This window comes from Ciconia boyciana, chromosome 2, assembly GCF_034638445.1.
Source record: "Ciconia boyciana chromosome 2, ASM3463844v1, whole genome shotgun sequence".
NCBI classification, from domain to species: domain Eukaryota; kingdom Metazoa; phylum Chordata; class Aves; order Ciconiiformes; family Ciconiidae; genus Ciconia; species Ciconia boyciana.
In genome coordinates, this window is record NC_132935.1 from 47,989,559 (window position 1) to 48,017,058 (window position 27,500).

General features: G+C 35.5%; 1 protein-coding gene across 1 annotated transcript in view; it reads left to right on the top strand.

Moving 5' to 3' along the window:
• CCDC178 (coiled-coil domain containing 178) overlaps positions 1 to 27,500 on the top strand; it is a 193,074-nt gene that overhangs the window by 81,239 nt on the left and 84,335 nt on the right. The window lies entirely within an intron of this gene.

Here is a 27,500-nt window from a genome sequence, read left to right on the forward strand (position 1 = left end):
AATTAACATACTTTCACAGCAGTCAACCTGAGCAATATTTTAGTTTTTACAGGCTTCTGTATTTAAAGGCAGGTAATCATTGACATGTTTTATGAATTTGCATACTGTGTTACTAAATGCATTTTTAGATTGCTTTTACTGTGGTTATTGTGCACTTATTTATGTAAATTGAGTACATATCAGGTTGTCATTAGGGAGCAATGTATTTTCTTATTCTCTTTTTTAACTTTCTCTTTTAAAATGGTTCTGTTCTATATGGTGTCATTGTAGAAGTGTGTTACCAGGAACCCATATAAAAAGATGAAGTTAGCTGTAGACAAGGAGCAAGGATGTCTAGAATTTTGTGTAGCTGGAACTAAATCCATAGTTAAGACCTTAGATGAAAGAACCCTTTTTCCAAACTTTATCCTGCGGTGAGAAGCATATATGACTATCTTAGTTGTAATGAGCTGTAGAAGGAGACAGTTTCTCAGATAAATGACACTTAGCCCAGTTAGGGCTGTAAAAATAAGAAACCTGGTCTGGAATGAATTAAAAGGTCAGTTACTGTACATGAAGTGCTGGTGTGATGTGTTCTCATTGATCTACCGTATGTGAAATTCAAGTCACTTCATTCTGAATGTTTGAGAGTTCTTGCTTCTAATCCTGGTCCATTTTCTGGCAAAGCAAACCCTAAACTTGGTGGAATCAGCCTTCGTGACACTATCTTGCTGTAGGGAATCCTTGGGTTACATAGCTAAATCATAGCTGCTCCTATGTTATTACCATTCCTAGTTGCGAGGAGTTGGCTGGAACACAAGGTGAAAGAGGTGGGATCTGGTCTCAGGTGATGTTACAGGTTTTCAGACTTTTGGCAGCCTGAGGCAGTTACTCTAAAACTATGTCCTGTGATCAACCCAACTCAATACAGTTCCACAACTGGGAGAGTGCAAAGCACGCATCTATGGTATCTCAATTCCTATTGTCCCCACATAAACTTCAGTTTCAGCTGGGGAGCCGCAGAAGCAAAATTTTACATTTGAATGTCCTTTTAGCTCTGGAATTGAAGTAGTCCATAGATATAAACCTGAATCATTGAATCACTTCAGTCACTAGGACTTCAATCACTGGGACTTCACCAGAGCAGTCTAGACCCAATATGTATATTTTTCTGGCCAAACTTCAAAACTGCATGCCACCTTTTAATAGGAACCAGATGCTTTTGGTACCAAAGTGAGGTTTCAGCTTTTTTCATTTTGTCAAAGTGTATTAGTTCATGAACAGACAAATTATTTTTCATCTAGGTTTGTAGTTCATTGTCTCATTGGCATATGAAGTGTGTGGTGTCTACACTGCAGTAAGGAACCGCAAAACTTTTCAAAGACCTCATCAACCTAAATTATTTCTTTATTTCATTTTAGTAGCTTCACATACATACTGGAGAAAAAAAATCAGATCCCAAAAAGGAATGGTACCTGTGCAACCTTCTTTTTCAGTATTTTATGGAGACTATTTATAAGTTTAAATAACCATCAAACTGCCATTATGATCATAAGATGATTACCTATCAGCAAAAGCATCTATCTTAATACTAAATCCACGATCTTGATTAGCAGGGGTCTAGGAAAATTGGAGACACATTGGTGTCAGTAGTTTGATCTGAAGCTTCTTCTTTTTACTCACTTTTCTCAACATAAAGATAAGATGCATGATAATTGCCAATTGCAATTTTGCTACTCAATAATGATTTATTGAACATGGTTAGACCACTTGTCTTTAAGGAAAAGAAAAATTTTCTCAGGCATCATCTTCAGTAGAAGGGCATAACTTCCTGTCTTTTACCAATTGAGGAAGTATTCTTTAAAGATGAGAAAACATCTGCCTTTTTATTACAAAATTTTAATTCTAGAGCTTTATGCAATTGCTTAGAACTTTGTATTTTAAATATCATGTCTAAATGATTATTTAATCAATTTGCAGGGAAATTTGTTGTTTCCAGAATGCAACATTGTAAGTCTGGCAAGTTGTACAGAGTGCAAGAATAACTTAAACTGCTAAAAAAATCTTTACTATATGATTTACATTCTGACTTCATAGTCAAAGGCAAGAGAACTATGCAAAGGTAATCTCAGTTTTATAGCTATGGCTCACATACTACAACCAAAAATAGTACTCAGTCTTTTTTTTAATACTTCTATCTTACATGCTGTGACTCTTAACTCACACAAGCCTGTCAAGAAAAATGGAAGGTTCAGAGCTGAACCTGCCATCATATGATAGAGCAATTTTAGTTACAATCATTTTAAACTATCTGATTAGAGAATGAGGGATTTGGAGTCAAAATGGCTCAACTGGCAATGCATTGATGAAACAGTGGGCCACAATGATTTTGTAGAAGATCTTTTTGATGATTGTAACATCATAGGGTAGTATAGAAAGTTGCCTGAGGCCAACCGAACTCTGTAAGCAGTCCAACAAACAACCCAAAAACTCTGTTACTGGGATTTGTAACAGTGAAATCACATGCACTAAATATCAATTTGGGGTAGAGGGAGTCTTGTAGTAATTGTATTAAATTATCTCTTGAAAGAGAAGCTAATGAAGAATATAAGCGTCAATAGAGAAAGAACTGTGGTTAAAGTCTTTCCTTAAAATTTAATCATTAAGTTCATTACAATTTAAGATATATCAAAGAAATGCAGCTTTGATAAAAAATGGGTGTGTACTGTTAAAGAATTTCAGATGGATATGTACTTAAATGTATTATGTGTTACAAGACTCATATGTAAGTTCAAAAAAAAGGATTTTTGAGCAAACACGCCCTTCATTAGGTCCCCATTCAGAAGCTGCACTGAATCTGAAAGTGGAAATTTGTAGCTAGGTAACGACAGTGTTTTGTGGTGGTCAGTGCCTGCCTAAGGTCACAAGTGATGACTTTTACTTCACCATTTAGTCTGAAGGAGAAAAGATGTTCTGATTTTATATTAATACATTGATATCACTAGTTTAAGATCTGGAATTTGTTGCACATGAACCCCAGATTTAGTGTATCTAATAAAATACAAATTCTGAAATCCTTTTTACTGAGTTGGAAATATAGAAATATCTCCTACCATTCCCTGCCATTTCCTGGAGTGGGTCAACACTGGGTTCAATGTAGAACTAAATATCCCATCACACCACTTTGCTTTTTCTACTGGGAAAGAGAGAAGCTGACTCAGAACTGTTTTTAACTCCAGCTCCAAAATGGGATCCTGCTAGCCTTCCAATAAGAGTGCTATGTGTAAAAGACACGGATAGGAGGTATTTAGAGTGTTGGGAGCTGAGATGTAAGCCTGCTCCAGCAGAATTGTCTCCCTCTTCTCAATGAAGGGAGCAGAGGTTTTGATAAATTGCAAGGTAGCCATTTTCTGCTCTTTCTATCCATTGTGAACGTGAAATAAGAATGTGAGTGTTGATTGTTGTAGCTAGAAATAATAGGATTTTTAGGACTACTTAAGAGGTTGCCTGATTAAGTCACAGACAGTAACTTAGGTTCTACCTGTTTCTGCAATGCAAATAAATGCCACAGGAATACAAGGGGTAATGTCAACTCAATAAATTGCATACACCAGTATGTTTTATTTTGCTACAAAACAAATTCAACTGGTAGACATGAAGAAAAGAACACAATTCTACAGTTTTATTACTTGATGATCCTGTCTGCCTGCTAAAGAAGGAGGGAAAAAACCTCCAGTATATTCTGTTTATATTCATTCATGGAAAATAACAATCTATGTAGATGAATGATTTATCTGTCATATTTTCTAGCACTGGGGTTCCAGTGGTGGTAGTTAGATCATAATAAGTTTGTTAGTTGAGACTTGTGTATGTGACATATCGAATGCAAAACTGTCTAGTCATCCACCAGTATTCTGTACTGCCACAGTCTTTAAGCATTTTCAGTCAGCCAAAATTTTCTATTATCAAAAATCAGTTAACTGCATGATTTACTCAAGTTGATTTCAGTAGCTTAAATTTCCCAGCAAAATGTGTCCCTAAGAGGAATGAATTGTTAAATTAGCTGAAATAGCACTTTTGAGAAACTGAACAGGTGTGATTTGAATACACATTTTAGTTAGATGTTAATAGCTGGGCAGGCTTATGCTTTGTTAATAGAAATAGAAATACTTATTTAAATCTTATTTAAATTTGTTTAATTTGCCTTTGGACTTTTAGCTAGAACATACCACCCCTCTTTGTTAAGGTATATTGCTTCTTTTTTGAGCTATGGTGGTCAAAAGCTGTTGTTACTGTTTGATCATGTCAGAGATTAAAGTAGTTGCAAACCATTTTGCATGCCAGCGAGCACAGGGGTGTTCCAGTGCTGGTAAATAGTCTTTTAATAAGCACATCATTTTTCGGTAGGCAGTGGTACAGAGTGGTCACATAAGAATTAAAAAGAGTTTGCCATTTTGGAAGTTTGGGTTTTGTACAGGAAGCTTGATATGATAGTAGACTTCATATAGATAGTAGACAAAACAAAATGGGACAAAAAAGCAGAGAATATTTTAAAGAAAAAAATTCAATCATCCTTTCTTGCCTAAAATCATAAAAGAATCTACAAACGAGTGTCTCAGGACTGTTTGCCCAATAGGTACAAATGACAGGTTTTTTCAGGGGTCCTAATCCAATCTGGTTGCAAGTTAAGAACCCAGTTTTGTAAAAGGACCTGCATGAGCAGATTTTGCATGTGTCAGAGTGTATTTGAACAAAGATCTGCACTGGTAGTTCCCTCTCTTAGAATTACAATGGTCACAAAAACATAAATAGGTTCTTCCTCAGGCCGATGTAGGTTTTGATATGGACATCAATGGAAGCTCAAGTGGGCTGTTCATATAGCATGACTAGATCTGATAGAAATGGATTCTGTTACTGTAGATGAGAAGATTAAGAAGTCAGAAGATTGGCTAGAAGTCTTTTATTCTTTTTCTACTAAAACCTGAAAATTCCTACTGACTTCACTGAGAAAATAATGGAAATCTAGATTCATTGTAAATATCCAAATTAGTTCAAAATCCAAGTTTAACCAATATGTAGTAAAGACTTTTTTCTTGAAAAGCATTTATCATCTAATGTTGATTTTTAACTTGATCTACAGTAACCTTCACATAGGTAAAGAAAGTCATCTACAGAGTACTTAACAGAAGATCAGGACCATGATACCTATTTCATGGTTTTGTCTACTGTCATTTTTTTCAGAACAGCTTTTAGCTATTGTAGCATAGGAAGACTGTATCTCCCCTCTCCAAAATCTATGCAGCCTCATTATCTTCAGCAGAAACTTGGCTTTTAAGTAGTTAATTTTTTTCCCTCATTTCTTTAATATTTTGCACGTTGTGTTTATCAAGACCTAGATTTACTTTATCCTACAAGGATACTTAAAAGCAGAAGGAGTTCCTGAAATGAAGCTGAAGGATTTTACTCTGTTGCAAAGATCACCATTTACATTTACCCTTATGCAGAAACATGTACTGATATTCAGTTCCCTTCTTATCATTCCTAAGAGCTTTTCACACTTCAGTTTCCACAAATGCAATTGTTTTGGTGCAATAAGGTTTAGAAAACCACTGTTGCATAGTGATATTCTTCTGCACTGGACAAGACAATACCTATTTTTTAAAAACATGCTGGATTACAAAACCTGTCACCAATAGGGGAAATGTTATATTTTGGGGGTTTTAAGCCAATATTTTAGAAATTTCAGGGATTCCTAAATTTAGCACAGATGCTCAACATATATTTTAATGTTACATATTTAATTAATTAAGTTACATATTTCAAATATAGCAGTGATTTAGGCTGTAGCCCTGTTAACAAGATTTAATCCAGATGAATTATAAACTTGGAGAGTACCAACTGTCTTAGAAACCTACATTTACATTACAAATTCAAAACAGTAGAGCATGCAATTCTGCACACCAACAACCTGAATAACAAAAATTTTAGTGTTAATTTAATTGATATATGAACTTTAAATATCACAGAATAGTTTCAGGTAACTAAAAACTTTGTTATTCAGCTTAGATGAATTTTAAGGGATTTATAAGTAGAAAGTGAAATAGGTGCAGAAAAACTGAAATTTAAAATTAATGTCCATTCCAAAAAGGATATTTTAGTGCACAATTTGCAATTGCTTGCTATTTGTAATTAAAAAAAAAGAAAAGGTCAAGTCAAAGTCAAATTTAACATGTAAGTGTATTTTGTCTCATGTTAAATGTGAACTTGAATGAACTGTTATTTGATCTATAACATAACCCTTGGAATGTACAGCATTATTATATGCTCACAGGAAATCTGTAGGCTAACCCATACCTACTTACTGTTCCTTAACAACAGAAATTTAATAAGCTGCATCTGTACTGAATGATAGAAAAGTGGTTTGACCCTGAACTGATGAATGGTGTTGAGGTTTTGATATTTTGGATACTTCAAATCCAGTTAATGTTCTTTACATAATTTGTTTTCTCTGTTTTATTTTTATATTTTTTGTTCCTTATGTAGTACTCCTGAAAACAGTTACATTTGCCACTTGAGCACAGAAATTAACTTCCCTTAGTGATTTAATCACATATGTGTTTAGTATCAGACCACTTGGTCTGAATATTTTAATATATTTAAAATCCATAAATAATTTAATCATGCAACAGATATTATCATTTGTATATCCATAAAATCTGTGTGTATATAGGCAGTGAACTTTCCAGGACAATTAGGCTTCAGAACCTTCTACCTGTATGATATGTATTGTCACAGAAAGCTCCTTAGTTTTAACACTGAAACACATTTAATGCTAATCTTTTAAATCCACAATACTGTGATTTTTTTCTCATTCTGATTGCCAGAGTATTTTTTCATCTCCTTTGTTCTGACCTGTTTTCTCTAAAACCTCTTCTAATCTAGGACTGCTTAAAGCTGTTGCAAAATAGCAAATGATATTGCTTACATCAGCACAACCATTCCCAAATGAAAATATTAATATTATCCAATACAAAAACACTACTATTTTTTTTGTGTTGAACTCAAAACAGTTTATTATATGTTATATAAATAATATCTTCAGTTTTTATAGCTGGATATCTGAGATCTAGTGGTTTTACTATAATGTTGTTGATTGGCTGTCATCACAGATAACCATTACCTGTATTAATACAGTATTTTTTTCTTAGATAGGTCTAAAATTCTGCATGAAAATTCTAGTGGGAAGAAAAGTAAAGGACTTGGAAGCTTCTATGGTTTATTTTGAATTTATTTAAATGGAATATTTCAAATTTTCATATAATGATGTGAGATAGAAAGTTGTAACTTACTCCTTACTTGCTGTAACTACAGATAATTCCAACTATCTATTGTACCATTCTTCTATAATTATTCTTACTCTCTGTCATGGTATGACATTACATTTTATTATTACATTTTATCATTACAATTTATTATTTACAATAATAAACTTATTATTTACAATAATAAATTGTAATGAAAAGGGAAATAACAAGAGAGGGAGAGGGAGAGGAACAAAACCCAGGGGGAAAAAAAAAAAGTGATGCAACCACTCACCACCTGCTGACTGATGCCCAGCCAGCCCCCGAGCAGCAACCGCTACCCCCTGGCCAACTCCCCCCAGTTTCTATACTGAGCATGACACCATATGGTATGGAATAGCCCTTTGGCCAGTTTGGATCAACTGTCCTGGCTGTGCCCCCTCCCAGCTTCTTGTGCACCTGGCAGAGCATGGGAAGCTGAAAAGTCCTTGACTGGTGTAAACATTACTTAGCAACAACTAAAACATCAGTGTGTTATCAACATTATTCTCATACTAAATCCAAAACACAGCACTATATTAGCTACTAGGAAGAAAATTAACTCTATCCCAGCCAAAACCAGGACACTCTCAATTGATTTCATGCCCACAAATCTCTTGCAGATTGTCTAACCAGATCGGTGATCAAATTTACAAGACCAGTACAATGTGTGTGTGGAGTGATGAGATTTTTGTTAACATTAGTGGTAGTGCCACTTCTATGCTACCTTTATTCTTGATCAGTGTTATAAAAATAATAACTTGTTTTGAAAAAGATATTTCTGAAGCTTATTGACCATAGAGTTTTCCGTAATATTTTCTTTCATGTTGGCTTTGGACACTCAAGACTAAGATAGCGCTGTCTTCCATAACAGCAATGAAAACACCTGGCAGATTATTTGTAATTCTAATCAGTTTTTAAACTATTGGCCTTCATTACACAGCCCACAGAGTGCTTGTGGCCCACAACATGTATAATTGCAACCCACCATAAATTAGTAGCATGGCCTCTATAATTCAGTGTTGCAGAAGCTATTGTTTATCCAAAAGAACATTGTTCTTGTGAAAAGATGAGTTACTTCTAATATGTATACTAATTACTGAAAATTATTGTATGACAATTGGATGTCCTCAGCCAGTCATAACAAAGAAATACTGTCAAGTTGTCAGCTCATAAACCTACTCCTTGGAGCTGAGGCACTGGCGATAAGTAAGCTTATGTTTTGAATAGAAGTTGAGTTTCTCTAAAGCTGTATTTTACTTTTCTGTTTCAGTTCCCTTTTCTGATCTAGTGCATTGTGTATGAAAATCGGTATGGATAATAAGGACTTCTAATTTTAAAATGTTGGTTCAGTCATATTGAGTAAATATTTGAAGATAACACTTAGTATAATGTATTTCTCTTATAAGCACTATCAGTAAGAACTGAAGAGATTGTCAGCTGTCCCTAATGGCAGGTTTTTTTCAGTTTTAGAGATTTCTCAGGTTTCATGAATCTCCCTAGCAGCAGAAGATATTTTCAGCTGCGGTGGGGATAATTATTAAATACTTCTGCTTTACATATGTATGTATGACCACTCTGAGCTATCACAGATGTGACAAAGTACTTCAGAGTATAAATCTGATGTATTTTTTGTGATTGATGTCAGTCAGGTAGGCTAGGGTGGTGCTAAAACACCTTTGCAGTCAAGGAGGAGGATGTGACTCTCCAGGCTTAAAGTCATAGACTTATTCAGGTTTGAAAAGACCTTGGGAGGTCTGTAGTCCAACCTCCAGCTCAAAACAGGTCAACACTGAATTAAAATCTAAATTGCTTCTCCCTGGACCTTGTTTTTTTCTACATCTTTATGAATGTCAATTTGTAACTCTTAAAAAACCCAGCCTTCTATTTTCCTATGCCACAAGGCAATGTGCATTGGGTATGATTGAATATAATACCCCAAGAATGTTAACTGGATCAGTTAATTTTTGTCACTTATGTTGTCATATAGCTGGATTGATCTGGAGGTGCTGAAAACTTTAATTTAGAGTAGCATAGATATTTCAAAGGCTGACTTAAGCGTTATATAGGCACTTGCATATTATGCTGTGTATAGCTCCAAATAAATAAAATATAAATAACGGGTTCCTGATTTATCTTTTTGTTATATGATTTGCTTATTTTTTGTTATTGTTTGACAAAGTTAAAGGATATTACTAGTATGAGACCGCACATGTTTCCACAGTTTAAAATTTTATTTTTTTTAGACTTTAATAAATGCTGATGTTCCTGCGGTTTTGTTTATATTGTCCAGTATTTAAAATAATTAGAATTTTGCATTAACTTTATAGAGGACAGATATGTAAAGTAAGACAAACTTGGGAAAGCAAAATAAAATCACAAATGACATTTAGTGGGAAAACCATGAAAGGGAATTGTCTTTAATTAGTTCACAGTTGGAGATTTGTTCATACTGCTTATTTTACTTAAGTCTTTCATTGGGAAGAAAAGAACTATTTAACTTTCAGGATCCTTGGAGGGGAGAGGGCCTTGAAACCATTTACCATGTATATCTCTCAGACATGCCTTCCAAAATATTATTTCATTTTTTTCTGTAGCCACACTACACTACCTATAAATACATAAATTGTTATTTTTAATCTGTAAAGATTACCATTTGTGTTGAAATTCATTTGGATTATTCTCAAAATAGTGCTATGGGAGAGAACTTTAATGTCTGTATCTCCCTGCTCTTACACTGAGAAGCAAAGGTTTTATAGCATTGGAACCTGTACTCTTGGCTTGGCAGTGGTTTGGAGTATTTGCTTCTAGCTCAGCAGATTCTAAGATATCCATCCTTAAAATCAGCTGTTAACGTGGCCTTTCCTGTCTAACAAATAAAATATCTCTGTATCTAAATAGGCAAAGATATTTTGCTCCAAAACAGAGAGATTCTACTCTGTCTTGTATGAGATCAAACCCAAAACCTCATCCAAAATGCCAGACGCTCGTTTCCTGATAGCTGTCTTGCCACATCCATACATTCAATAGTGAGAAACTCAGAAGCCACAACCACCAGTTCTTTCTTTGCATAGGCAGGAAAGGAATTCTTATTGCTTTGTTTTCAATCTACTCTTTAATTTACTTTTACATCAATGGCTTTTTCATCAGAAATTTTTCTTTTGCTTTGGTAGTAAACTTATGAGGATGTCGTAGGGCAGAATTAACTGAAAGCTGGTTTACAGTTATTATTCTTTTATGTTATGTTATTATTCTTAACTATTATTCTTTTGAACACATAAACAAATTTTAAAAAAAAGGTTGTTCATTCAGAGAAGACTATCATGGATCAGATTAAGGTTTTCAGTGATGATCTTACGGATCCTGTAGGAATAAGAAATATTCCTAGTAAAGATAAACATTTATCTTGTACCTACAGTTCTAGATATGAAGCTCAGACTATCTTAACAAGAATTTTGTTGGTCTTCAGCTTTCCCTTTGTTGTAACCAATTTTGATACTATTTTTTATACAAATGAATGTAGAAACACCGTATACATATGAAGGCAAGGTTTAATACTAATATTCTATCTTGACAGCAGTGATAAAAACTGGGAGGCTATGCCTCATTGTTTAGTGACAAAATTAATGACTATTATTATCCATCTTTCTCTTCACCTTTCTTTGCATCTACATCTTGAGTATTGTGAACTGAAAATTAAACTTAAAAATTAGACATTATGCAGAGGCATGAAAGAATACTTTCTAACAAGTTTTGGATTGTAATTTTAACATATTAGACATTTAGTTTGAATTATTTTTTAAAATATCAAAAGGATACTTGAGTGGGGGGAGAAAAACAGCACCTATAGCTCTCATGATGTGATAGATGAGATTTCAACAATCTAAATTATTGATACCACTAGTTTTGTAGATGACCAGCAGTCCATAGTGTCAACATCCATAGATGTTAACCAGGGATGATAAATGCTTTCACTTTGAGTAACTTGAAAAAGCTTGTATTGTTTTTTTTAATCTGTACACTGCTGTAATTAGATCCATTCAAGATCTCACGTTCAGTTTTAAATGGTTAACTGAAGATGGCTACAGGTCTTGGTACCACTTCAGTTAAGAAAAATCCCTGTTTAGTTAAGGGTCCTTTTGATTCTTTGATGTGTAAGAAGTTGTGCTACTTTTGTTCTCAAGAATGCTATGATGTCTTCTACCTTGTACTAAATCCATCAACATAAAATGTATTTAATTATCTGATGTCTGTTAGCCTATAGTGAATTTGAACTTTGATATAATTGTTGCCAGAAATGTCTTCTGACATCCTACACCATCCTTTCACTGATTTGGTTTTATCTTCCATTTTTTTACTTATTAATGGTAAGATTTGGAGGCTCTGTGTTAAAATGATAAAGGTAGTAACAGCTGAAGAAGAAAGCTGTTGTAAAAAATACAGAAAATGTAAGAAAATAGATGTCAGTTTGTGTTCTCACAATTAGATTGCAGCTATTTGATGGGCTAGCAGAGAGGGCAGAAGGTACCTCGTTTACAGATTCTGAGCAATAGGATGTGTACCCAAAAGTAGGTGGGGGTTGGGCATGTGAGGGTATATTTTTAGTCCCTAGCATGGGGCAGAGAGGGTTAGTCCATCACTTTTTATCAAGAGTCTCAAGAGCGTTTCCAAGCAAATGATTATACTGCTGTTCTTAGCTGTCTTTTGAAGGAGTCTATTCTTTTCATGGATTATGGAAGCATTTTAAAGAGACTAAACTTCTGTGTTATAAAGTTAACCATTATGAAAATTCTCACAAATGCTAAGTGCTCTTTTGACCACTCTTTAAAAAGTCAATAGATTGTAGCTATGCCCATATGTGAGAAATTCCTAGAGAATCCCAAAACACAAGGTAGCCTTTTATGGCAGCTACTTGAATAAATAGGATGAACAGATATTGCTTGTTCAAGTGCTTCAAGTAGCATCTATATCTGTACAGCTGTGCAGTCCATGGCCACTATCTCAACCTACCATGAGTGCCCTCCCCAATTTTTCTCTTAGTTTTCTCAGAATACTTATGAATCCCCTCTTCCACAAGATTTAAGCATAAAGAGGAGTATTTTGAATTAAAGCACAGAACCAAAGGTCAGGACAAGTTTCTTCTTTCTCTGATATTGGTTTTCTTTGGCCCTTTGCCAGTAATTTGGTTGTACATATTGTTATTAAAATTACCAGAGTGTTAAGGAGGTGCCATATAAACTGAACACTTCCAATACCATATCCATTTTCTGTCATTTTAGGTATCTTGATAGAGTGTAGTGAACTACTGGGGACATGAAAATTACTTTTGTGTTAATATGGTACTTTTATACTAGTTGTTTCTCAAGCTGTATGATTTTTGAAGTCTTGTAATAAAGTAAAGGAGGTTTTGATTTACAAAGAATGGACTAGGAAACATAATGAATATTGAAAGTCTGTTGAAAGACCCTTTCCTTATGCACTTGTATTAGATGCTAAATATCATTCAAAATTAGGCTGCCTAACTGAAAAAAATCCCAAACCTTTACACATAATTTTGCATTTTTACTAGTGCAAAAGAACTATCTGTACAGAAAAGAAGCAAGGGAAGGAAATAAAATGAAACACATATACGATACTATCTCCAAATGTGCTAGAGGGAAGATGGAACATTGGGTACCCAATCTACCTTTTAGGGTTCATTTGTATTCACTGACTGCATAATCAAAAAGAGGTGTAAATAAAGAACCTTAATCAAACAAATAGGTTGATTTCCTAGAATCTTACTCTGACAGGACAAGTGCTTGTTTGAGCTTACCCACAAGCCTCAAGAAATTATTATATTCTGGTTGAATGTCCTGAGGTGGACGTTAAAAACAGAGTGAAAGTTTCAGACAGATACTGATAATGTGCATTTGTTATTTTCCCTTTTTGTAGCTTTGTTTCCAATTCTGTTACCAATTACTCCACTCTGTGCTTTGCTGGGATAAGGTCCTTTTATACTTTATTTTTGTCTAGTCATAATCGAGGTTATATAGTGGTCTAACAAACCCCAGATACTTGATTTCTGCAAGAAACTTGAGCTATGTGCAGGGCTGATTAATGTACTCTTATGGTCCTTACCATGCAACATGCATTGTGGTATTCTTGCAGATAGATTGCATGATTTTCAAGAGGAAAGCTGATACCAGTATCAGCACAGGCAGTACTGGGTGCCAAGATTGCGTAAAAGAATCTTTGCAGCTGAAAACAATGTTCCTTGGGAAAATAGCAGGCAGTGGATACATGACTTTTGTCTGTCTGAATAGGGCTATTGATGCATTTTAAACTGTGGTAGACAAAGAAATAAGATTATAATGCACATGTCTGGCAATCTTAGCTAAAAAAGAGGATGCGAAAATTTTTCTGGTATATAACAGATACTGTCTAAATAATTTTGGGGCAGTGTTAGAAAAAGTAGTTTGGTTCTAAGGGTGGTCCTTATTGCATAACTTCTCTTGTATTTGCTTCATTGTTATTAACTTACTTTGTTTGACAATTTGAGGAAAATCTGAGTTGTTGAAGTGGACAGGTTATAAAGGACATTTTTTTTTAGATTTCTGAAAACAAGGAATATCTCTGATCTTCTGTCCTGGTTTTGGCTGGGATAGAGTTGATTTCCTTCCTAGTGGCTGGTGTAGTACTGTGTTTTGGGTTTTAGTATGAGAATAATATTGACAACACGCTGATGTTTTGGCTGTTGCTGAGCAGTATTTACACTGGTCAAGGACTTTTTTCAGCTCCCCATGCTCTGCCAGGTGCCCAAGAAGCTGGGAGGGCACGCAGCCAGGATTGTTGATTCAAACTGACCAAAGGGCTATTCCATACCATATGACGTCGTGCTCAGTATATAAAGCTGGGGAAGAAGAAGGAAGGGGGGGACATTCGGAGTGATGGCATTTGTCTTCCCAAGTCACCGTTATGTGTGATGGAGCCCTGCTTTCCTGGAGATGGCTGAACACCTGCCTGCCCATGGGAAGGAGTGAATGAATTCCTTGCTTCGCTTTGCTCACGCGCGCGGCTTTTGCTTTCCCTATTAAACTGTCCTTATCTCAACCCACGAGTGTTCTCACTTTTACTCTTCCGATTCTCTTCCCCATCCCACCACGAGGGTGGGGGGGTGGAGTGAGTGAGCGGCTGCGTGGTGCTTAGTTGCCGTCTGGGGCTAAACCACGACATCTTCTCAGAAAAGCAAATTTCTTCCGTTCCCTGCTAAGGATCTGGTTCCCAGCCAAGTCACTGGTGTCTACTGAAGTAATGTGATTGTATGTATTTCTTTCTCACTATTACATCCTCTACAGGAGATCATCGAAACACTTTGTTAATAGGACTCTGTTTGCTCCAAATTGGTTTAATGATTCTGAGATTTTAGTCTTGTCATTTCTCCTACCAACTGGTCAAAAAGCTCCAGGTTAAAGGTTACTATCAAGTTCTCCATTCAAACCCCAAACCTTCAACTTTGACAGAGCTGATTTGTTGTACGTGGTTTAGTTGCAAAGCATAGTGTTAGCAAGACATTCAGTAATTGTTTCTGGTCAGTCATAAGTCTTTCAAGAGGAAAACTTAGGCCCTGAAATGGAAGAAGTTTTTCTTACGGATGTTGATTAAAGCCTTGCTTCAGTGATCCTTTAATCTTGGACTGTTTGCTGTCACTTGAATTTCTGAACTCTGTTTTGTGAAAGTGCTGTATGCAACAAGACCTGCAAATGAGGTAGTACTACAAAGATTTTTAGTATTTCTGCATATGAAAATATAAGATTTGAAATATGTTAGTGAGCTAATGCTGTGGGACTGTCACTTTTAACTTGAATTCAATGCTTACAAAATCTGTGGATATCACTTTTCTGAGTCGTGAGAAAGCGTTTCTGCATTGTCTACTTAAGCATTTCCTTTGTTATATTTTTCCTTTTTTCCTTTTTGGCAGCTGTGACAACTGCAAAAATTATTATTAATATTATTAGTAAAATCCTTTCAGAAAGGATTCACACAATGTTTATTAAGATAGGGTCTTGAGATAGAATTCATATTCAGTGAGCAATATTGCCTACTAATGAATGAGAGGAACCATTAACAGGCTAGAAGAAGCTCCTCAAAATTTCTCAGTATATAAACAGAGTAAGAACACATCAATTTTCAGTAGAAACAACAAAAGAATTATTGTTGATTAGATTCACTATTTGGAATTCCATGAAGATTCACTTAGTTAATTCTGTAAAGATTCTGTTCCAGTGTAAATCCCTTTGTATGGCTAAATACATGTGTTTGCCATTAATTTGCATATTTTTAAAATGGCATGTTGCGATAACCTGGTCTTGTTGTAATAAGTAAATGGTAAGGGAAGTTAATAGAGTTGGGATATAAAGAAGGTTGATTTCCCCTCCCTTCTCCATTTTCCCTTTCAAATTAGAGGTTGGAATGCTTTAAGATTTGAATGAAGGATACTGGTAGTTACTTTTCAATGAAGTATTTCTTCTTTATTATGGTCTCAAGTTCTTTATAAATTGTCCTTCTACCATAGCATTTCTTATTTCATCCCTCCAGAATTTCAAGCAGCTGATGTACAGTTTTATATGCAGTGATTACTCCCATATTGCATTAAAACTTCCCATCCCAACTTACCCCTTGCAGGATTTGTCCATCCCTGTGATAATTCATTTCCCTCTAGCCTAGTTGACATATTTTTTAAAAATATAAATACAAATACAAAGTCAGAACTGCTCCCTTTCAGTTTGACATCTGCATAAACTGCAATTGTTCCTTCTGCCCTGAAGTTCTGCTCACATATAGTTGTTTTCATTACCATAACAGGAGACTGAACTTGCCAGACCTTTGAGGTAGAACAGTGTACACCTTTTCCTTAAAGTGAGTAGACTTTCCAGAGTTTAAAATGTTGGAGGCCTGTCCTAGCGGTGTAGGGATTGGAGATCTCTCAGTAAACATTCATTCAGTAGTATCGTACTTAATACCACAGTCTTTTCCCAGGAACTCATCAAAGCAAAGCTATGGGAGATGCATCTGAGAGAGAGAGACCTCAATTTCCAATAGTTGGCATAGGCTTTGATACTGCTATGTGACTTTCCATCCAACACATCAGAGGATTATCTGGGGCTCCAAGATGATCCCATAACAGTTATTTCCAGACCTTCTGGAATCTCAGCTGAAGGTCTTTCCTCAATTCCTCTGAACTTGCCAGGATACGTTGAACAGATTTCTGGGTCATGCTTTGACCTCAAGGAGAGGGATTGTTGTTTTTTGGGGTGGCAATTGGAAATCACTAGTGATGTATGTATCCAGCACCTATTTCACCTCTTTAATTTAATGAAGGCTAAGATCCACTGAAATTTCCATAACTTCCAAAGTATTCATCCAAGGCACCCTCAACTCCATTAGGCAATCTTTATTTACCTTTTTTTCTCTTGATGCAAGAATGAGATGGTTCCTTTAGTGGAAAGCTTTATCATGCATGTTGTAAACCCACCAGGACTGGTCCTGGTTGGATAATGCGTAACATCTGATACAGCTGCCTGGGCCAACTGTAGTTGTTCTAACAAGCATCAGCTTTATCACTTGATTGCCATAGCATAATTGTGGGTTCTACATCAATCTGTGTCCATATGATACTTTTTGCTTTGTGTATTTTTCTTTGCTAGCCCCATTAATTCCACTGAATTCTCTTGCAACTTGAGCCTGGCACTGGTTGTCTTCAGGAGCCTCTTTCTTGTCCAGTCATTCCTCATCAGGTTAAATGGTTTTCAGCCTCTCATATTAAGTTTGAATGAAGAAAAAATAGTCAGAAAGACCTGTTCTTTTTCTACCTACACCATTTCAAATGGACTATGGACTTAGATACTGTGAGTCCTATGTGGAATGAAATCTTTTGGTCCAGTAATCCGGCATGTACAGGCTTCAGTTGTGGGTAACTTATTAATGTATTGATTCCCTGTCTGAATTTTTAAGAATGATTTGTCTCTCTTTGAGTCCGGCCTCTGTCTTTCCCTTCCTAAGGGTTCTTTCTTGTGAGGATGGTTTGTTAAATTCATGCCTACAAAACAGACTTAAGTTTTTGCCTTCATACTTCTCTGAATTTTAATACAGCTATTTACTGTATGCCCTTATGTCTTAACATTTCCATTACAGTTTTTTTTTGTCAGATAGCTTCTACATATTCCTGGCAGAGACAGTCTCCTGAATTGTAGGCTAAATCATTTTTCCTGTTAGAACAAATTTACCTAGAGGAAAAGAACTTTCCTCCTTTTCTTTCTCATACTTCTCTGTATCTCAGGTCTTCTCCAAAATAACCTCACAAATATGGCTTACTTAAAACTTAGCAGTCTTATCTATTTATCTACTGCTTCCCACCTATGATAGGCTGTTTATCCTTTATGCTAAGCTTTTAACTTTCAGGGACAGTTAAAATACAGCTGTTCTAGTCCCAAGAGATGCAAAACAAATTCCACATCTTTCTCCAGGGTGGTATTTTCCTCATATCCCTGAATCCCTCAGATGCCCAGGTAGCTAGTTCTCAAAAGACCACAAATATGAAGAGACATATTTTCATATGTCTAACCCTTAGAAAATGGAGATCCAGGATCATCTGAAGTTTCTGCAGCAAGGCTTCTTTAGGAGTGATGCAAACCTCAGTGTCTTCTAAAGTCACATTTGAATAAACCTCTAGAACCCTTTTTGGAAATAGCTGTGGTAGGCACCTCATTGACAAAGCCATAAAGGCATTGAATAAGGTGAACATAGAATTATTATTCAAAAATCTTGCAACACTAGAGCCAGGTACCAGTTACCAAACTAGTAGGAGATAGGTTTAAAATTAAGATTTTAAAAAGTACTTTTTTTTTACACAGTGAGTAATACATTTCTCCATAAACAGTTGTGGAAACAGAGAGTATTAGTGGTTCCAAAAGGAATTAAGCAAGTTTGTGGACAGCAGTTCCACAAACTGATGTAAGGATGTACCATACTTTCTCATGTCCCTAATCCAGTGATTGTGAATGCTGTGGCAGTGGGGGAATGCTTCATGTATAGTGGTAAAGCTCATGTGTGCTCCCTAAATAAGATCTCTTGCTGCCAAGAATACAAGGCTAGAGGAAAACTATAGTATAACCCAGTAAGACATTTCTTTTCTTGTCCTCTCTTCTGAGCAACGAGCACTGTGAAGGCAGTTGTGTCAGGTGGTCTCCTTAGTAGCAGAACTTTCTCAACAGAGAATCTGCAAAATCGTCCTGACTTAGTGCCTTACTTCTGTGCCATTGCAGCAACTTCTTCTTCCTTCCATCAACCTAATATAAACAGAACATCAAACCTTCAATTTTACTGAGGTTTCAGGGAACCTGAAACTGCTTTCCAGCACCGTTGAGATCTGTCTGTCTCTCAGCTCCCTGCCCTCCTCAGGAGTTTCCCAGTCTTTGCTCATTCTGCAGGCTTACTACTGCTGTATGATTTTCAGCCTGCTCTAGCCTGTACTCTAGGAGTTTCTTCCATGTTCAGTGGCTTTCAGGAAAAGGGCATATCCCCCAGTCTCTCCTCAGTAGGCTCCATCTGACCATGGAGCAGCAGCCAGGACCAAGGAAAGAGGCAGATCTTTCTGCTTTCAGTCATCACCCCCTTTAGGAAGCATAGAACACAAAATTGGAAGCATAGAACACAAAATTCATAATAAACTCTTAACAAACAAAATCAATTCTGCTTTTTGCCCAAAATGTTCTTCTGATTTCAATAGAAAACAGACAGTCTGTTTTTTAATTTAATTTGGATCATTGTATTTACTATGCATTGCAAGATTTTAGAAATTACCATTATTGGAGACAACATTATGTTTAGATCTAGTAAACTATAGTTAAAGAAGATTATCAGTCTTGACCTTGGAATTTCCTTTTTACAAGCTTAATTTAAGAATGAGAACAGTGCTGAAGTACTTTGGAACTTATATAAGAAAAGTACAACAAAAAAATTATCATAGATATCACCTCCATGCTATCAGGATTGAGTGATAGTAAGAGAAAATTGAGTTCTTTTTAGGGATGCTTGAATCTACCTGATTTTGAACTCCTAGGTAATTTTCTATCAGCTAACTTTGTGGTGGGCTCACCCTAGAAGGTGGCTAAGTCCACACAGCTAGTTACTCAATTCCTGCACCCGCTACCCCCAGCAGGATGGGGAAATAGAAAAGGAAGACTAAAAGCAGGAAAATTTGTGGGTCAAGATAAAAATAGTTTAATGAGCAAAGGAGAAGTGGAAGGGGAAAGAAAGAAAAGAAAGAAAAAGAAAGAAAAAGAAAGAAAGAAAGAAAGAACGAACAAAAGAAAGAAAGAAAAGAAAGAAAAAATAAAAGATAAAAGAAGCAATGCAAAGGCAATCACTCACCTCCTGCCATGGGCAGACCAATGCCCAGCCAGTTCCCGAGCAAAAACTGGCTACCTACCAACTCTCCTCTCCTCTCCTCTCCTCTCCTCTCCTCTCCTCTCCTCTCCTCTCCTCTCCTCTCCTCTCCTCTCCTCTCCTCTCCTCTCCTCTCCTCTCCTCTCCTCTCCTCTCCTCTCCTCTCCTCTCCTCTCCTCTCCTCTCCTCTCCTCTCCTCTCCCCTCTTATTGCTGAGCATGACATTATAAGGCATGGAATATCTCTTTGGTTAGTTCGAGTCATCTGCCTGGCTGTGTCCCCTCCCAACGTCTTGCCTACCCCAAATCTATTCACTGGGGGAAGAGAGTGAGAAACTGAGAAGGCTTTGACGCTGTGCTAGCACTGTTCAGCAATTGCTAAAACATTAGTGTGTTATTGACACCGTTTTGGTCACAAATCTAAACCACAGCACCGTATGAGCTGCTATGAAGAAACTTCACTCTATCCCAGCCAACTCAATACGAAGTTGCTACTTAGTAATGAGCACTGCTAAGTATGTATCATGAAAACAATATATTCGAAAGTTTTGTGATATGAAGCATCTTCTATTTAGATGAAAGAAATACTAAATCACCTTTTTATTAAGAGGTAGGAAGTGTTTGCGAACCTAAGTGTGGTAGAAAATCTTAAAGCAAGTGACGCTGTAATAGAGTAGTCACCTTCAGTAGGAAGGATGCCCAGTGTTTTCTAGGGGGTTCTACACAGTTACTGTGCATTTAGTACAAGCCTCTGTGTCTGCACTGCAAAACCTCAGAACATGTAGAATACTTGGCAAATATTACCATGTAGTAACACTTGGCAAATGCTAACTTTTAAGTGATGACCACTGAATTGGAAGCAGCGTCATAAGGAGCAGATTCACAAAATGCAGCCTCACGAGCTTTATAGAGAAGCAAATTCTAAGGACTCAGCACATATAAGCAAGTTCAGATGGGAAAAAGATAGTTTCATGGAGAAGCTGGCTTGCGAATATGTTACACAATGAGAAAGGTGGAATAGAAGTCAGGAGGGATCTTTTGAATGTTGTATTTTAAATGGAAAAGAAAGTCTATAGGGACAAACACACATGTGTCCAAGATAAAAAGTCAGGATGATTTTGCCTGCCAGAAGGAGTTAGGGAAATAGAGCCTTTTTTTGCAAATGGAATCTAGTGTAAACATTCAGGAATATTCTTTTGCTTTATATGTTCACACACTAAAACAAACTAACAAAAAAACCCCAGCAGCCCATATCTGAAACTGAAATCGCTGCTGGGACAAACTGGATTTTTCAATATACTCTGACTAGCATTTCTAAATATTTAAAGTTTATCTATGGAACACTCTATTTCTTAATTTGTTTCTTCATTCCTTCTCCCTCACTCTATAAATAATTGCTATATTTTTATGGAAAAGGCTGATATGTGAAAATCTAAACACAATCTTTAGTTGAAGACCACTACTTTATAAGTAGATTGTTCTTATTCTCTGGATATGTGACTGGTTTTAAGGAATTTCCTTTTGAGGTACTAAGCACTGAAAATGTGTATTCTTGATGAACTCAAGCAGAAATGATGAACATCCACTGCTTTCATTGCCTTTTTGGTGGCTGTTAGCCCTCACTTTTATCAAAAATGAGGGCTCTACTCTCTCTGGTCCTGTGATCTTTTAAAAGTCATGATGTGAGATATCCAGGTGAAAATATCTACTATGCAAGTACAATTGCAAATTATTAACAATGTTTTAAAGAATCATAAATACAGGAATTAACCAAAGAATTGTAATTATATTGCTTAGAAGATATCACTAGGTTTGTTTTGTTTTTTTTTAATTTAGAAGGACAGAAGTACGTATCATTTTATCTACTACCCTATAAAGCAATTAATAATGTTTTGGAGAACAATAGGACCTGAAAGTGTAATGTTTAACCTTGCTTCCTTCAATCTTTAGAAAAAATACCGAATCCTTAATTCTTTTTTTCTGCAGTATGACTTTTTTATAAAAGGTTGTGCTCTTGAAATAGATTTTATTTATATAAGTCTATATTAACTTTTTAAAAAAAAAACTCTCCTACTACTGACAATTTTCAAATATGCTATACCTATAAAGGTAAATTCAGGCTACTTTCTGTTCAATTCTGAGAAGAATATTCTTTCAAAAGAAAACCAGAAAAACTAGTAATCACCTTTGCAAATAATAAGCTTTTGTAGTTTACACATGAACTAAATATACTATCAAACCTGTCATTGCATTAGGAATTAAAAAAATATTGTATAGATGTATTTGAAATAACTAGAATTAAGAACATATGACTGAGGTTATATAGCTTAAACACTAAGAGTAGGTTTTGATTGCTTTTTTGAATTGACAATCCAAATCCTAATACATTATTAATGTTCATCAAGCCAGTTAATTATGCTGTAGGATTTTTACAATATTGTGTATCCCTGTGAAAGAATTGTTGAAACTGAAGAAAATAAAATTTTTTATTATTTTGTAGTGAATATGTTATTATATAGAAAATTTTGTAATGGGACCTTATCCAAATTGTAGTCTTAACAGATGGGATCTTGTTGGGGTTCCACATATTTAGTTATTTAGGACTTTAGTAAACAGTGATTTTATCCAGTCTGTGATTGGAACAGATGTGATCTTATCAGGGTTCCACTTTTTTCAGGAGCATAAAATTGCCATGATTTGCTGTACAGTGCTATAGTTTACTTTTTGTGCTTTTAGAACCAGAGTCCTTTTTAGCCAGAATTTGCCCTTGGGTCCTAAAAACATCATAATAGGGAGTTAATGTTTTATTCTCTATTAATCCCATTAAATCCTTTTAATATTAGAGCATGTGTTGCTTTATAGCATTAACTAGTGTCTTGCACTCAACAGTATTTTCACAGTTTATGACACTGCTTAGGGCATTAACAAACAGCTGTTTGAATTAAATGAGCAGTTAAGGACCCTGTTCATTAACTCAAAAGTTTCATGTATTTTTAATTCCTTAAATCTAATGGTATTATCACCCTCCAAGAAATCTATCTTTGATTATAATTTGCTGTGACCAGTATCAGTTTGGGTGAGATGAGAGAGATTATTTTTTGACTATAAACTCTATCAGTGGTGAACATCTCCAGTGAATCTGAACTGTCTTCTAACAATTTTAATCTTTTGGGATATAAAACTTTTAAAGTTGTTTACAGCAGTTGTGTTAAGATTTCTTCCAATTTTGTTTACTGATGACTTCATTTAGCTAATGTAAAGAGGCAGTTGGAACAGAATTATTTGCATTTGAAATGGTGCTATCAGAGGTTTCTGACTGACTCATTTAAAAAAAAAAAAAAGAAAAAGAAAATTGTATTTGGACAGTGACAGAGTATCTAATGGAGTCCTATGTATCAAGTGTACATAGGCATTTCATACGTTATCCAAGATTTAGATCTGTATGTCTTCATTCTACTTAGAGTATAAGTGGTTTAACTTTTCATTTTAACATGGATTCCATGTGGTCTTTATTATGAGGCAACAAAGATATATTTTGAACTGAGGCAAATTTATCATTGTATAGCTTCAATTTGGAAAAAAATCCCTTTTATTATAAATGTCTGTGTTTCTGTGTGCATGTGCCCATACATATTCAAGATTAATATTGCTTTAGTACATGTTTGTAGTGTATTTTAGAATTATGCACTTAAGCTCAAATTCTGCACATTCAATAGGATTACTCATATCCACTAATTTAAACATGTGCCTAGATGTCTGTGGGAGTTGATGCAGTTTTGTCAACCTTTTTATACTCTTTTAATTCTTTAAAATATTTCTGATTTGTTTAGCTTCACAAAATCAGACACTCCTAATCAAACCTTAACTGAAAATAAAATAATTAAAACATGCAACACTTCACAATAGGTTTTAATATTATTTTATTGTTTATTTAGCCCTCAGCTCAGCAAGCGCCTTTAATATATGCTCAGTTTTAAGCATGATAAGGCTTTCTAACAGAGAATAGTAGTACTGTTTAGTTTAGTATTTATTTAGCTCCAAGGATATTCTAGACGCTTTCTTTCGCACTGGGTCAAAAGATTGAGACACCAGTGAGACTCCGGCACAGGTTGCCTTGAGAAGCTGTGGATGCCCCATCCCTGGAAGTGTTCAAGGTCAGGTTGGATGGGGCTCTGAGCAACCTGATCTAGTTAAACAAGTCCCTGCCCACAGCAGGGAGTTGGAACTAGATGGTCTTCAAAGGTCCCTTCCAACCCAAACCATTCTTTGGTTATATGATGGGCGATAGCTGAACTGTGCCACTTCTTGAAAATACCAAAATGACCAGGAACGTGTACCACTCAGTTATGAATCTTTTCCTCTTACTGACTCCTCCAATTCCAGTATTTCAGTTTACTGCTTTCAGTTGGACTATTCACATTCATGTGAAGCCCTAAAAAAAGATCCTCTTACTTAGGATAATGCTTCTATAAGTATCCTTAGGACAACTATCCTTAATAATAAGTATCATTAGGATACTTATACCTTAAACTCTACAAGGATTATACTATCCTTACCGTTATCCTTTCTGTGGCAAGTTCTTGTTCAATCCTTGGTAAGTGTACCTTTCCTCAGGAGAATTCTCAGGACATTTGGATGCAGATTCAAGGTGGTCTTTCTAATAGCTAAATCACTCAATGCAGTTATCATTGCAGATTTCAGCCAGGAAGGCCAGGATATTCACAGAGAGTGAAGGAATGTCCAAGGGATCTTGTCATAACAAGGGGATAAACATGGAATAAACTGGCTATAACACAAAGCAGTCCAGTCCATCTTAACCCTTGAACATTGTTTTTAGATTCTTCTTACTGTATAAATCATAGCAGACCACATCATACAATAAAAATAAGACTTGAAGTTCTTTAAAGGAGTTCATATCCTGATGACTTCGGAATATATAAATTTGCAATCAGTCTTCATGTAGAAGAGCAGTAAGGCTATCTAGATTGGCTCCACCTTCAGACAATGGCCTCAAATAATAGATCTCTTCTCTGCCCCCATGAGTTAGAAGGTTCCAGTATTGTTTTCTTTCAAAGCCAATTTAATGGACGCCATGTTGCCAGACAGACTTCTGTATGCGTTTTCTCCCTTTCCTTTTCTCATTAGAATGGAGAAGCACAGGTAATTTTAATTACTCATTCCTATGAAGACTGCCATACACTCAGTTCAAATTATAGTTGTTGCTGGAAAGGCCTGCCATGAATTACAGATAGTTTCAGCTTGTCTAGCTCTTTTAAAAGTTTCTGAAGTCAAATAAATTATTTGGAATAAGAATTTCAACATGTTGTACTTCCAAAAAGAAATCTGCTGACCCAGTACATTAAAAGGCTTGACTGAGATTTACACAAAGTGTACAGTTTCACCCTTTCATCCACATCACTATGATGGATTCCTCAAATTCAAAAATGCTGAGTATTAAGTGATGATTATCTAAAAGCTGTTTCAATTTTGAAGAGTGTACACAAAGGAGGTGGGGTTGAATCCTTCCCTCAGTGTCACGATTATTGTGGTATGTTTGAACTTTATGAGAAAGTGAGGTGAATGTTATAAATTTAATTTATTTATTACAAAATTAATGTTTCTTAGAAATATAGTTTATTGAGTTTCACCATTTTATCTTTAGATAGAACAAGAAAAAGTCATGTAGACAAAATAAATTAAAAAAAAAATGTGCTGAGACCTACTAGACATATTCACTAAGAAACTTGAAGAAAGAGAGAAAAAAATGATCTCATCACTGGCATCACTGTGATATACTAGATCCAGTCACCATGAATAGAGTGAGTGTTATAGACTGGAAATAGGAAATTCACACTGAGGAAAAGATAAATCTTCTATGGAGTCCAGAAAGTTTATAATCTTAAACAGTAGAATTGAGGCAAGTGCATTTTTAAAAGTACATTGATCATGGGAGTAGATGGAGAGACTACATTGCTAGCCTTCTAAAGTAGCCGAGATATCCACAATCTCAATTGATATGTGTAATCTAGAATTGCTGGCAAGAAGCAAGTTCCAGTTTTTTTTCCCTTAAAAGCAGCATTTTTCTCTACATCTAGAATTTTTCTGTAGAATTTTAACTTTCCAGTCAGTATCACTATGGATCCTGCTTTAGACCCACCCATGAGCAGATCTCCTTTTTTCTATTTACTGTAGTGGCTTTTGAGATAGTCATCACCTTTAGCTATAAGAATGATTGAATTGAAAATTATTTCCATGAAATATTGATAATGAATTTTCATGAACATGAAATAAGGCTAAGAACTATATTTTTATACTGAAGGTTAACTCCAGAACCAAAAAAAAAAATTATAAAAATTGTTCTGCCACTCTGATCAGGTTTATTGCAATGCAAGGAGGAATTTTGGAAGATTTTGGACTTCCGCTGAATTCTTACAGTCCAAAAGTAATTTATTCACACTTTACATCTAGTACTGAAGGAAACAAAGACTCCATGTTTTTGGAATTATGTAATAAAAGCTTTTTTCTTTCAAAATCATATAATCCATCATATCGAAATCATAGAAGTATTGTGTCTTTCATTTCAATGGATGAGTAAAATAGCTATAGAGTCATCTATTCAACCATTTTCCAAATTCTGCAAGCTGGACACTCAAATGTTTCTGACATATAGATGTTTGGTTCTCTAGTATCCCAATGACTGTGATGGAAGAGTTAACTACTAACAGCTTTACATATCTTTATATGGATTTCTCCCTATCTGGATATTGCTGTAAAGAGCTGAGTATCGGGATTATTGAGAACAGAAAAACCTATCTGTGCTATCTCAAAAGAGGTCCTTTCCTGGAATAGCAAGATCCTGATAGCTGTTACCCGAGGAAAAAGATGAGATTACTAGGTGGTAGGCAGAGCTTGGTATCATAAAAACCTTTGCTCTGCATGGTGATTGTTAGTCTCAATGTTTAATTATACTTTCCTGTATAGATAAAAGACATGCTGGAAGAACACCAAACTTCTTTTCAAAGGCAAGGTTAAAGGTATCCTGTCTTAGTTGATAAATTCGGTTGGTCTACACCATAAACAAGGCATAGACCCATAATCATGGATCTAAGGCTGTCAGTAGTATAAGAAAAGAAGTTTTCAGGTACTGATAGGGATCTTTTCAGCGCTTGGGACTCAGACGGATTTCCATAATCTCCTCAGTCAAATTCACCCATAACAAGCTCAGTCTTTGAAGATATTTAAATTCAGAAATTGTAAACATGTCAAGACAAGAAGGCAGGTAAAAATAACATGATCCAAACTGGTTTTTAAATTCCTTTAAAACTTTCTTGAAGATATCTCTTAATGTTTTTTCAACATTTTGTGTTGCCTCTACTGACAAGGGAATGAGTCTTATTTGAGAAACCAAACTGTTCAGGAAGACCTTGGAACTTCAGGGTTTGTTCTTTGTGTATTCTAAGACTGATGCAAAAGTGCATTCATAGCAAGCAAGTTTTTGTAGGGGGATTCCTTAAAAAAGGCCCTCCAAAAGAAAAGACCAAGTGGCTCTTAAAAAAGACTGAAAAAACTATAAAAATCAACAGTATTCATGTCCTTATTTAATATTGTTTAATAAAATTTTTAACTCCAGAAGGAGAATAATTAAAGTTGGTGAAAGAAAATATCCTCTGTTGCAAATAAGACTATGTGCACTTAATGAGACTGGCAGGCAGAGTATGCTGACAAAATCAGTACCAGGCATCAATTCTGACTCAAA